This window comes from Cryptomeria japonica, chromosome 3 (assembly GCF_030272615.1).
Source record: "Cryptomeria japonica chromosome 3, Sugi_1.0, whole genome shotgun sequence".
In the NCBI taxonomy this organism is placed as follows: domain Eukaryota; kingdom Viridiplantae; phylum Streptophyta; class Pinopsida; order Cupressales; family Cupressaceae; genus Cryptomeria; species Cryptomeria japonica.
This window is the reverse complement of record NC_081407.1, coordinates 509,381,921-509,396,703: the sequence shown is the minus strand read 5'-3', so window position 1 is coordinate 509,396,703 and position 14,783 is coordinate 509,381,921.

Genomic DNA, 14,783 nt, shown 5'->3' with positions numbered 1-14,783 from the left:
TCAATTGTAGGTTGCCAATGCAAAATCTGAGAGCCATCATACCACAGAGAGGAGAAGAGCAATGGAAGCCATATGCGATCATGGAATAGGGAGTTTTGATTAACATATTTTATATTCCTATTTCTTAGTTGCATTATTTCATTGGTTTTATGTTTGAATTGCTTAGATAGTTAAGGAATTCGTGATTGTCCTTATTTCCTATTTAGCAATGATGTATTTGAGCATAGCACACAGGGTAGTAGGAATATGCAAGCATTAACATCTGGAGAAGTGGGAGAATGAGTGGTGCTTGCTGATCAGATATTAACAGTCAATCCTATAAATATTTCCCTGATCGAGGCTCAGTTGTTCACTTCTCCTCCGACTGTAAATAATGCTTTGGGAGCCATAGTGGGGATGGTTAGCACTGGCGGAGAAGAAGTAGATGTAGGGTTCTACAATGATTTAGAATGGATATTCAAGAAGCATAAAAAGGGTAATTTGGGAGAATTAAGGAAGAAAGTGGAACAAGGGAAGGTCTAGAAAACATCATCAATTGAAATACCCACCATCACGAAAGCAACAAGCCAAAGCATGGTGGAAAATTTTCTTAACATAGATGCATCTTCCATGGAGTCACAAGGAGAAATAGTTGAAGAACATGACACGTTGCCTTTAAGTGACAATCCACCCGCAAAGGAGTAAGAAAGAAAAGGTGAGGATGTGATTTTAGGCCAAAATAACCCAAGTGAACAAGTAGAAATGAGTGGAAGAATGTGGACCTCAGAAAGAAAAGAGAAGTTGGATGAAAGAGAAATGAATGAAGATCAAAGGGAAGAAGGGCTAGATATCCCATAGCAGGAAAGAGAAGAATTGCCGTAGAATCTTCAAGGAAGTAAAGGCAGTGGTGATGGCATGGCGATGTCCGAAAATTTACCAAGTATAGCTGACAACAGAGTAAATCATAAAATTGAGGAAAGAAATGTAGAGATAAGAACATCTCAACATAAATAATGAAAAACCCCATAGCAGATAAAGAAGAGTAAATAGTCCAGCAGCAATCTAAAGATAGTGTGCGGGAAAATTTTGGAAAGGAGGAAACACCGCATAAGGGGAAATTCATAGTAACCACAAAAAGTGGAAATATTCCTGATTGGCTAAAACAACAAAGGGTGCCTGAAGAAAAAGTAAAGATAGTCCCTGTAGACTTCAATAGCTTGCTGGTTGAAGCACCAAGTGTCAAATGGAGGAGAAAAGCCAAGGTGAGATATCCTACCTACCTAAATGTGGAAGGAGAGAAATAATTGCATATTGCGGTGCCTATAGCTGACAAAGATGAAGAAGGATTAACAACACATGACTATAAAATAACTACAATGCAATTGGGTAAACCATCCAGAGAAGGTCCGAGGATTGCTCGGGAAGGAATAGAAATCTAGGAAAATAGACTGCTGAAGGACTAGAGGAAGTTGAAGGAGAAGAAAGCTCAAATAGAACAGTTGGTTCAATTTATAAGGAATATTATTCATAAAGGAGACACTCCACAAAATATTCCTACTCATCTCGTGTTGATGTCACAGGAAGAAGCAGATGCAGTGAGTACTTTAAAGCGTAAGGCTGAAATGGTTGATGAATGGATCGATGAAATATTAGCTCGTGCCAAAGCATCATTAGAAGTGGCCCAGAGTAGATATCTTACATGGAATAAATGAATCAAGAGAATAGCCTGTGTCCATAATAAACATGTGGAATTGCTTGAAAGAATAAAAAGGGAAGGAATAGGCCTACAGGTAATCGGGGATATGACTCCAAAGAAAGTAGTAGAGTAAGAAATCATGACTGCGGAGCAATTTTCCAACATTAAAAGATGGATCACTATCAACGCATGGAAGGCAGATAGATTGCGAGATGTAATTGAAAAGTTGTAGAAAGTAAAATACGAGGCAATAGGTATTTAGGATAGAAACACAACATTGGTATAAGTGTTAATGGAAAGGTTAATTGAAGATGCGGTTTAATTGGGTGAAGATGGAATGCTCGAAGATTTTTAAGATGTGTGGGACAAGAGACTGTTGGATCCAAATAGATATAAGAGCCCATGTGTTTTGAAGGATATCGAACAAGTTTAGAATATAGTAAAAGATTACGAGGAGAATGCTACTATGGAGGAGTAGGATGAAGAACCCTTGAGATTTTCATGCCAAATCCAAGAACACAATTTGTTTGCGGTTGAGGAATTTGAAAGCGAAGGATTGGGTCAAGTATTAGCGAACCTTGAGAAGTTTCTCGAAGCTAATATAGAACCATTGACCAAGTAAACTGATGCTGAGTTGTCATAGTTTTGTCTTTTCCTGAGAAGTTGGTATAAAAGAAAATCATGTTTTTAATTTTCATAAGTTTGAGAATTGTAGATTTTGGCGGAGCTCTGTAGTTTTCAGAGACTCGGCTCTTGGTTCTCTTACCTATATAGTTATCACAGTGGTGTATTTTCTTTGCAAATGGTTGTTGTAAGGATTTATGGAGGCTAATTGATAGTGTATATCAGACTGTAATTCATTGTTATTGATAAAGGAATATATGACTCTGCACAACTGTTCTAGTGTGTCATATCTATTTCTCTATCAATTGCAATTTATTTAAATGATCGTACAATTTTATGAATGATTGTGGAATTTATGGTTATTTGTAAAATTGTGCTTCATTATCTCAATTCGTTACAGAAAGGCATTTTACTGTGGAATTAACCATAGATAGAAATTTACTTTGTTTTAAATTGTCTCAATTATTTTGTTCATATTTGAAGCTCTAAGTAATTACTTTAGGACGTGCAAGATCTGTTAGTTCTAGAGATTCCAGTTGGAATCCCCTCGTGAAAATAGTGGATGCATGTTATCTGAGTCAAAACCACAAGGTCACAAAAAGACGTTTTGAGCCTTGGGACTAGGATTTTCCTTTGTCTTTCAAGTAAATAAACTCTATCGTAAGGCATAAGTTTATGCATGTTGAGTGAACTCAAAACTCACATCAACAAGGAGTTATTTTATGAGACCCCTCATCATCAACTTGGATGGGTCAAATGATCTAATTGGCTTGTAAAAGGACTCTCATAGTTTGTGAGGTTTCGCATGGATTTGGGATAGAACAATATACATCGCCAATGATGTAACAACTGCCCCTTGGTTTCTAGCAATTTTTTTTTACATTTACAAGTACCAACTAAATTGACCAAACTTCTTGATCTAACTTAGTATTGCCAACTTTTTAATTTCTTAAATTGTCATACCAATGACAATTCTACACCACCACTTATGCCTACACTCAAAGGTGGTAGGCTCTTGAGATCAGGATCCCTATTAGACCTAGACCTAAGCCTCGAGGGTTCATTTTCAATGACCCTGCCAACGTATCCCTTCAAGGAAAGCCAGATGCTTCGTAGTTCATCCTTGAATTTTAGAGGGAGTTCATTCTCTCCTCTAGTATGAGATCTTTGATCTCTTTTTAAACTAGGACTATTTATTAAAATTATCCCACCAATAATAAAGCAATATCTAATTGCCTTCAAGTAGAGTACACACATACACAATTACATAGGGGGTAATACCCTTCCAAAACTCCCAATTCCACAGAGTAACTCAAGCACTCTTCTCATAAACACATGGTGGCTAGCTCATACACATCACACACGCGATGACTAGCTCTAGCTTACATGGTATACACAGTGACTAGCTCTAGCATGAGTCACATATTCATATGAACTAACTTAAACATACACCACTCATATAAAGTGACTAGCTTTAGTAGACATCACATACATAGTGACTAGCATATACATAGTGAGGGACTGACATATCCATAATGGCTAACTAATGTTAGGGGATCCACAGATACTGAGAGGGGGGGGTGAATTAGTATCTAACCGCTGATTAGAATTTCTTAACTTAAAACATGCAGAACATAATATAACAGTGTACCAGTATGCAAGAAATAATGCAATAAACAGAATCAAGAACATCCACATGAAAAACACACCATAACACAAGATTTTAACGAGGAAACCCGGTGTGGGAAAAACCTCGGTGGGATTTGTGACCCACAATATTCACTCACTGGCCAATAAGAGAATATTACTTACAATAGGGGCCTGCACATGCAGGAAGGCCAACTGCCTAGAGCTCACTGCTCAATGGGAAGTCACACTGACTTACAAATAAGGATTATGCTAATCCAATAACTTGTACTGCTTTACAATAGCATCTTCAATGCTAGATTCAGTACCGGTTCCTTCTCTATTCTTTACATATACCCCTTGACCTATATTTCGCACATTAGGTCTGCCTAATATTTTCCTTTATGCTTCTACTTCACATTATTCACACATCCATCACATTACAAAATGTCTACAATGATCTCTTTTATATATAAGAGTCATTTTACAATTTGCCAAGTCGGCTTACAATAATAAACAAAATATTATATAACAAAAATCCTGTTGGCCTTTGTGCCGGTATACTTCCTTTCTTCTGTGCCGGTGCCGGTGTCCTGAGTGCCGGTGTAGAGTGTGATCTGCTGATGCCGGTATAATGTCTTTGCCGGTGCCATAGGATTGCAAGGTTTCCATCAATGACAAAACCTTCAATCACATACAATGTCTCATTGGAGTGTGCATATGCCAACAATCTCCCCCTTTGGCATTGATGGCAACATTCATGAGAAATTTCAAAAAGTGTTCAAAAGTGTGCAGTCCAAAAAAATGTTACCAAAAATGTGTGTGCTCCCCTTGAGCATATGATTCCTGTGTTTTGAACTTTCTCATTCGACTACTCCCCCTTTGGCATCAATGACAAAGGTTGTCAAGATGTCAGTAGAGTTTGTAGTTTCAACTATTCATAAACTCAACCTTGTAGCTGGGTAGTTATAATCTGAAAAAAGATCTCCCAAAATCAAGTTTATACTTTCCATAAACTTCTTACTATCCTTTATTGCTGTCTTAGTTCTCTTCACTGTACCGGTGAGATGCTGCAAATGCTCTGCCGGTGTTTTGCTTCCCTATATTAATGCCTCATAAATTTCTTTCCACAGAGATGCTAGATAGTCCAATCTTGGACTTAATCTAGATCTCAAATGTTTTGCCTTATTTATTATTCTTTCTTTCTCTCTTTCCAATTTGAGTAGTTCTTCCTCAAAATTTGTTATCTTCACCTCAAAAACTGATAGTGTATCAGGTGAGTTGACAAAGCTGTCTGCAAGTTTATTTATCTCATCTTGTACCTTGCTCATTTTCTTGTCAATATCTATAGTCAAAAAGTTTGTTTTACAGGTATCTTTATACATATTTTTGTATTCTTTCAACAAATTACATAGTTCCGGTAGAAGTGTGTCAAAATCTCTATTACACTTCTTTATTTGTTCATCAAAGAATTTCTATTTTTCAACTTCTACTTTATCCTTTACTGAATCTTCCTTTATTTTCTCAATGTTCTCTGAGATATATTTACACAGTGTGTCCAATTATCCTAAAGAATCTTTGTTATCTATATTATAGTTGGGAGCAATTACCTTCAAAATTGGTATGGTATCATCAATTGCTTTGTAAGCCTGTGAGTTGCAGTCGGTTATTTTCTTGATAGAATCAAGTAGCACCTCAGTCACATTTGTTGATTTGTATGCTGATGATGATCCAACAATCTGAGTACCGGTGGAAGTTACCAAGCTTGTATTGACCTTTGGTAGGTCTGTTTGTGTTTGCACTTCTTTAAGCATTGGTTTTCCTACTTCACTGGTTGCCGGTGGCACTGTTTCCTTATGTACCTGTTCCGGTGGTTGTTGTTCTGGAGTCTTTCCTTACAACTGCCTCAACCTTTTTCACCCTTTTCTTTGATTGAATTTGGCTTTCTATGGTTTCAGCACTACCAAATACTTCTTCTGTTGGTTCTCTGGGGGCTTCCAAAAGTGCTTTGGCATATGTTTCAACTATGTGATCATTTGTTTCATAGCCCATCTCAGTTACCCAAAATGTCCTTGGGATGACCGCTTCCATCCAGATTTCATCTTTCTTGATGACAAAGCATATATCATCTTTGTATTTGTCTACAATCTTCTGTGATAACCTTACTCTTCTCTTCATTTTAGCTTTTAATGCTTGAAAGAAGTCATTAATATTGTTTTCCTTGTTCTCACCCATGTTATTGAATAGTGCAGTCAATTGTTTTCCTACCGGTATGTCATATCCAAGTTCTTTGTAACCTATACCGGGAACCTGTTTTGTTATGTGTAGCATTAGGCATACTAACAGATTTCCAAATCTGAAAGTTCCTTTCTTGTCCTTCTTGATCTTTCCAAGGTTGTCAATTAGTTCATCCTTTAACCACTCACATATGTCAATTTTTGCATTATCTGTGACCATGTCATAAGCACTCTTAATGCATAAACTTGAAACTGAATTAAGTCTATTAGCATGAGTAGCTTTATAACCTAATATCATACTGATGAATCTCACATCGATATCTTTTACATCATTAACCCTTAGAGACCTCTTGTCAAATGTTGCACCAGTTAGGTTTATAACTAGGTCATTGGAAACCTTCTTGGTTTTATCTGGTCTCTTACCGGTGGTCGGTAACCCTGTGATAGCTTTCACAGCTTCCTTGGTGATCTTATGGATTGCATCTAACCAAAAAAATTCTCCATGTACCCTGCTTAAAACTATCCTAATCACATCCTTTGGAAATTCAGGAATGCTAAGGATTTCTCTAACTCCTAGGGTCTCAATGATTTTGTGTTCATCCTTTACATTGCCGGTATTATCACATATCACGGTTTTATACATGGTTTTGATTTCCTCATCTCCTAACTCTTCAATGTTGTAGTGGATGTACATTTGGGGGTCTTCAACATATACAACTCCCTTAGGAATTTGAGAAAAAGCACCTAAGGTATCATCCTTCTTTTCTATCTCGGGAACTAACTGAAATACAAGCCTAGGTCTTTTTATTACTTCAACAACAATAGGGTTTGCTATGTATTCAATTGCAGAGGTGGATGCCATGATTAAATACCTTTTACTACCTTGGATGGATGATTGCTTGGAGTGTGCTTGCTTCTTGCTTGAAATGCCTTAGCTCGGAGTCTTCGCGCTCTCTGAAAATTTGAAATCTCGGTGAAATGAAATGGAGCCAAAACCTTAACTTTATAGTGTCTTTTCGCCATCTACCACATTAATTGCATGCCGGTTAAGTATTCACTTAACATTGTTTGCCGGTAATAAGTAATTTTCAACTTCTTATCTCTAACCGAGGGAATAATAGCACATGTGTCATTAGATTGCCAAACCCTCAAAGAAATTTTCTTCAATTAGATGAAGAACTTCCTGCCGATGGAGCACTGCTCTGTCCTTACGGTGAAGCATCACTCTATCCTGCCGATGAAGCATTGGTTTGTACTACCGGTGGAGGAGTATTCCCAATATTTAGATCAACTTTCCTAATCCATTGTTTTGATAATTCTTGCTTAGCCTCTTCAATTTTTTCTTTATCTTTCAAGCTAGCACTTTTGTTGTCTACCGGTGTTCCTTTACTTCTACAAAATTTAGCAATATGCTCAATCTTGTTACATGCATAACAAGTTACATTATTTTTCTAAATAGCTTTCCCATAACCTATGCTGGTTTGTGTTCTGCATTGATTAGATAAATGTCCAAATCTTCCACAAACATAACATCTCACATTCATTATGCAATTTTTAGAGTTGTGACCTATTTTGTTGCATTTAGAACATTGACCGGTGGGTGTGTTGATATTCTGATAATTTCTAGATCTACATTCATTTTCTCTATGACCATACTTATTACAGTTAAAGCATTTACCATTGAATTTATAAGCATTAGGTTGTCTTACCGGTTTGCTGTGATCCTGAGTATTTGCAGTACCAGAGCTTTCACCAACTTCAAAGCCAATTCTAGAAGTGTCACCTTTAGGTTTTTGATTCTTCAGCAAGGTGCCAAGTTCCTCTGAGCTTTTCTTGAATTTTTCTTTGTGTTGATTTGCAGTTTCTAGTTCTCTTTCCAAGATTTCTTTTTGTCTCATCGGTTCATTTGAGTCATTCTGAGTATGCATCAGATCTGTTTTCAACATGTCATTTTCATAGCCAAGTCTTGTATTCTCATTTGCTGCATCACTTAGTCTTCTGGTTAATTCTTCTTCATTCTTCTTCCTATCCTCAATCTCTTTGCAAAATCTCATAGTCATATCCTGCATTTCATTTTTTGTTGTCATGATCTCTTGTTTCAACTTGCTTATCATATCATTAAGTGATTCCTTTTCATCATTCTCATTTTACAATTTTTCAGAAAGTTCTCTTCTCTTATTTCTTGCAACAGTAAAATTTTCTTGAAGCGCCTGAATGATATCCTGAGCTGCCCTTAAATCATCTTCTAGTTTGATATTTTTCAATTTCTTTGCATCATAGTCTGTAAGAGCTCCTTCAAGTTGCTTCATTAGATTTTCCATCTTTACCGGTGTCAAGATCTTCCTCAAGCTGTTAGGCTTCTAAAAATAGAGGACCAAGCTCTGATACCAATTGTTAGGGGACCCACAGATACTGAGAGGAGGGGGGGGTGAATCAGTATCTAACCGGTGATTAGAATTTCTTAACTTAAAACATGCAGAACATAATATAACAGTGTACTAGTATGCAAGAAATAATGCAATAAACAGAATCAAGAACATCCACATGAAAAACACACCATAACACAAGATTTTAACGAGGAAACCCGGTGTGGGAAACACCTCGATGGGATTTGTGACCCACAATATTCACTCACTGGCCAATAAGAGAATATTACTTACAATAGGGGCCTGCACATGCAGGAAGGCCAACTGCCTAGAGCTCACTGCTCAATGGGAAGTCACACTGACTTACAAATAAGGATTATGCTAATCCAATAACTTGTACTGCTTTACAATAGCATCTTCAATGCCAGATTCAGTACCGAGATTGAGTAGGGTTAAATGTGGAATTCTCTCAACTAGCATAACAACATGGATGGTAGATGTAGATATGATAGATCAAATGGGCATTATGATTATACTATGATGAAAAGTGGATGCAAATAAAAGGGCAACATAATGATATGATAAAAAGTGGATAAAAGGCCAGCATGAGGATGTATCAAAAAGTGGACTTGAGGATGTATAAAAAGTGGATTTTGTTGATATGAGATAAGGGCTTCAATTTATAGAGTTGGAGGCTTAGAAATCGACGGTCAAGATTAAAAGGGTGATCAAGGACTTAGATTGAAAGGGAATGTGGTCCTAGGCTTGAAGGCTTAACCTTATGACAAGTGTAATAAGGAGAAGTGGGTGCAAGGGTAAGTGTGCTCACACATGTGTGAGCAAATCTTGGGAACTCCAAAAGGTGACAAGTGGAAACACTTGTGGAAAGGTGTAAGGGCTAGTGGAAGAGAGTTTATGACATACGTGCTAAAAGATGAAAGTGTAGGGTGGCTCCATGGGGAGGAGCATCCTCACACATGTGTGAGAACCCCTTGGTCAAAGGTGATGTAGACATGTGAAGTGACTTGTGAGTCACATGTGGACTCACATGTGGGTTTGGGTAGATGTGTAGTATTTTTAATTTGAATAAATACTAACATTGGTTAGGCTTTGTATTAATTAGGATAATGAGGGGATTAGATGATAGGTTTGCAGGAATAACTAAATTAGCCTAATTAATCATGGATTAATTTAGCTAATTAGGATTAGGGATAAAAATGGAATATTCCATAAAGGTGAGTTTGATTTATTGAAATAAATCAATATTTGGAAGACATGAAAAGGCAATATTAATTGAATATAATTTAATTAATTAGAAGGTAATGGTAGGCTTATATGATTAATTAGATTAATCAAGTGATAAAGACATAAATAATTAAATATGGAATTAATCAATTTTATGTGTCTACATTTATTATTTAGGTTAAGAATTTAATGATCACCTCTATCACGACTATGATAGAATGATAATGAAAATTCTTCATAAAATACAACATCAACTTAATACCACTTTCTCTTTCTAGGTAGATTATAATGCTAGTTAGATCCTACATACAAGTTAGAAAATTTTCATGGAAGGTATTATTAGATAAACCTTCATAAAATGATCTTTTATGACGTTCCCTTAAAAAGATATTTCCATTGCCTTGCAATTACCACAACGTTGATTCAACATCTACTTACATAATTAGAAACACCAATACAAGTATAAATATTTATATGCATATCTCTAACAACGTTTAAGAGCCTTACCTTAGACTTATTTTGCAAAATAAATCTAGGACAATCCCCAATACAATTAAATAGAGGGAAATAAAATCCGAATTCTTAAGACACAATAATGATTCAGTATTTAACATTAAGGTTCCTTTAATAAGCATAAATATTATTAAAATATTTGTTACTAATCAAATGTGTGTTGAGCGAAGAATAGATAAAGAAAAAGAAAATAACAATGAAACAAACATATAAAATTAAAATTAGAATAGATGCAAAAGACAGAGATGAGTTTTTTTAATGTGGTTCACCAAATGGCTACATCCATATAGAGAAATGGATAGCTCTTTTCTATTAGATCAAAATTCAATATAACCATACATTAAGTTACAACATTCACATGTATAGAGATTTATCCAGCAACCATACGATCCAGACACACCTCAACATCTAACAATAGGCATAAAAATAATAACCTCTGATAGAGGTTATTTTAAGAACAATGTGGGAATGCAGGGAGGTAAATAAGAAATTAAGTGGTTGCAAAACCATTACAAGGATTGAACTGCACTAATAATGAATGGTTACACCAACAATATCCCACTTGAAGTTCAATCTGAGCTGCAATAAAACTGCCAAGAAATATCCCCCACTCCAGCCTTATAGTCAAAACTTGACAAGGCCAAGAGAAGTCTTACAGAATTTGAACTTCACCCTCGGAACAATCTTTGTCAAAGCATTGGCCAGATTCAACTTTGTGTTAATCTTTGTGACTTGTAACTTACCCTCTTCAAGTACATGCTGAATAAAATGATATCTAAACTCTATATGTTTGGTTCAATTATGAAAAGAAAAGTTCTTGGCCAAGTGAATAGCATTGTTGCTATCACAAAACAAAGTAAAAAATAGAGTGTGTACACTATAATTCACTCAATAATCATTGTAGCCATATCATCTCCTTTGTTTCTTTGGTGAGAGAAATGTATTCAACCTCAGTGGAAGAGAGGGCAACTACTTATTGCAAATGAGAAATCCAACTAATTGCAGCCCCAACAAAATTAAACACATACATTATTGTAGACCGTTGTTTGTCCAAATCTTTTGCCATATCAGAGTCTACATACCCCCATAGCTGACTATCTTTTCCTCCAAAATATAAAACATGATTTGAAGTGTCTCTAAGATACGTAAATATCTATTGAATTGCCCTCCAATGAGGTTTTCCTAGGTTGCTCATAAATCGGCTCACAACTCCCACTGCATGGGAAATATCCGAACAAGTACAAACCAACTGCAGATGAATAAGGAACACTCTTCATGTGGTCGTGATCTTTGTCAGTTGTAGGACATATAGTTGATGATAACTAAAAGTGGTTAGCCAGAGGAGTACTAATAGGTTTTGTGTGCTTCAAGTTGAACCTATCCAAGATTTTGTCAATATACCTTTCTTGAGTCAATTTTATTAGTCTCTTTTGTCTATCTTAGATGATTGTCATGCCAAGACTCCTCTTGGCTGCCTCTAACTCTTTCATAGCAAATCGTTGAGCTAAATGTTGCTTTAATTCCTTAACAACCCTCATGTTGCTCCCAGTGACTAACATGTCATCACCATAAAGTAAAAGTATAACAAAATTACCATTTGCAAGCCACTTGAAGTAAAGACACGGATCATAGTCGCAGCGAATAAAGTTGTGCTCAACCATGAAGATATAAAACTTACGATACCATAGTCTCGAGGCTTTCTTGATGCCATTTAAGCTGGGCTTGAGTTTACAATATAAATTTTCATGACCCAGTTTAACAAAGCCTTCAGGCTTCTCCATGTACAAATCTTCTTCAACATCTCCATGTAGAAAAGCCGTCTTGACATCAAGTTGCTCAAGCTCAAGATCCAAAATTGCTGCCATACCCAAGACTATGCATATGGTTTGGATTTTGATGAGGGGTGAGAATATTTCATTGAAATCAATCCCCTTTTGTTGATAAAATTCTTTTACTACCAATATTTCTCGATAATGTTGTTCGCCTCCATCTTCTTCTTTCAGCCGATAGACCCATTTGTTCTTGAAAGGTCTTCAATTAGGTTTGGAGCTTCACCAAGTCCCAAGTGTCATTGGCCTACAAAGAGGATATTTCTTCATGCATAGCTTCCATCCACTTCATTGAGTTTTGATCTTTACAAGCTTGCTTGAATGTTGTAGGCTTTGACTGGTCTGAGAGAAAAAGCTCATAATCATCTAGTTTAGATGGAGGCTTCTTCTGTCTGGTTGACCTCCTCAATTGAGGTGCTTGTTCCCTGAAATCACTCTGTGTTGGTAGGCTACTTTGCTCCTTATTATTGTCTTGTTGCTGAACATTTTTAGGTTTGACACTCTGATTTTGTATATCTCCACTCGACTGTGATGACATATTGCCTTGTTTGGGAACAAAGACTTGTTTTGTGTCCCTAAATTTAGCTTGTGAAGACATATCACATGCCCAGTCATGGGGTTGAAGGGGTTGTGTATTGAAATCAAACAATTACATATGAGGTTGTGAAGGAGACACAAAAGCATGGAGTGGAAATGTTGAAAAAATCAATGCCTAAGTGAGTCGTCATGTGCAAAGTGGTTTAGGGAGGCAAAATTGAAGGCAACACACTAATGAAAGGAGGCTGCATGGGATATCCTAAGGGAAAAACATTTTCTCCAAGAGGTGACACATCATGTGCAGGAAGCTATGCTTGAATTCCTAAGAGTTGCAGGTCAAGGTGTGGAGGCTATGTGGTAGTAACCAAAGGCAACAATGTGACATGTGAGGAAGAATTTACAGATTGTGTGGGCACTACTTGCTGTGAGTGCATAGAAACATTAGAAGGTAAGGAAACATTAGGATTAAAATCGACAGTGGAAATATTTCCCTGTTTTTGAACCATATTAGATCCATTTTCAAACAAATCGACATTAATAAATTTATTGGAAGATGTGTTCTGTTTCAGCAAACCTAGGAAATTGTTCTCATTGAAAATGACATCCCGATTGCAAATTATCTTTTTGGTAACAAGATACCAAAGATTGAAACCAAATTGAGCCTCACCATTTTAAAAAACAATACATTTTTTAAAATTTTACATCCAACTTTGTTCTCTGCTCTTTAAGAACATGAGCGAAGGCTTCATAGTCGAAAACGCGAAGGTGAGAATATGAAATTTGTTTGCCCGACCAAACTTCTTCTGGGATATCGAAATCTAATATGGATGAGGAACTTCTATTGATCAAATTAACAATCGTGTTAACCGTCTTTGCCCAAAATTCCTTACTTAAGCCTGCATTTGACAACATACATCGAACCCTCTCAAGAATAGTTCTTTTCATCTGTTCATCCGTACCATTTTATTGAGGAGTATATGGTACCACTTTGATCCGTCTAATGTCATTATCTACACAAAAATCATCAAACTTCCTGGAATGAAATTCTCCCCCATAATCACTTTTTAAACATTTGATTTTACGCCTAGTTTGATTCTCAACCAAAGATTTGAAAATTTTAAATTTTGAAAAGACTTCTAATTTTCTATGCATCATGTAAACCCACACTTTATGAGTATAATCATCAATAAAAGAAACAAAATAATTTTCACCTCCAAAAGATGTTACCTTCGCAGGTCTGAAAACGTTAGAATGGACAAGCTCCAAGGGTGATGTTTTCTTATCATGACTGATCTTCAGGAAGATGATTCACCTTTGTTTTCCATGGAGACAATGCTCACAAAACTCCAAATCAACGGACTTCAAACCAAGAAGTTGATCCCTCTTCAACATAACTTCAAGTCCCTTTTGGCTCATATGTCCGAGCCTCTTATGCCAAAGGTTTGAGGCGCTGTTGATGTTTGGCACATTCTAACATATAAAGACTACCCAATTTGCAGCCTTTTGCAAGCACCAAGGAACCCTTGGTTACATTCCAAGCATCTATAGAAAATTTGAGATCACATCCTTGAGCATAAAGTTGACTTACAGAGACGAGATTCTGTTTCAGTGTGGGAACATGCCTCATATCTTTTAGGATCCATTTATTTCCATTTTGCAATGACAATGTCACATCACCTTTGCCTACAATGGCACATTCTTTATTATCACCCAATTTTTTTTTCTGAACATACCTTCTTGATAATTTTTAAAAGAACCCCGACATGGAGTGCCATGAAATGAGGCACCTGAATCGAGCACCCATGATTCTGCAATAGTGTCACTAGCTGATAGATTTAGGACACCTTCATCTTTGTCATATGTTGTGTTGGCTTTCATTATTTGAAGTAGTCACTAGTAAGAAGGGACCTCAAAGAGATCAATCCGGATCGGTTAACAAGAGTAAACACAATAGAAACATACATATATGATGGAGGCAATGCAAAACAGGTTATTTTATTGCATGAAATTTAATTACATCCAACTAGTAACAATCGGATTACAACATACTGACACACATGCCTGGTAGAATAGGTCTCACCGGGACCTTGAATCGAAAGATCTATCTTCTATGTATAGTCTAGCTATGTGA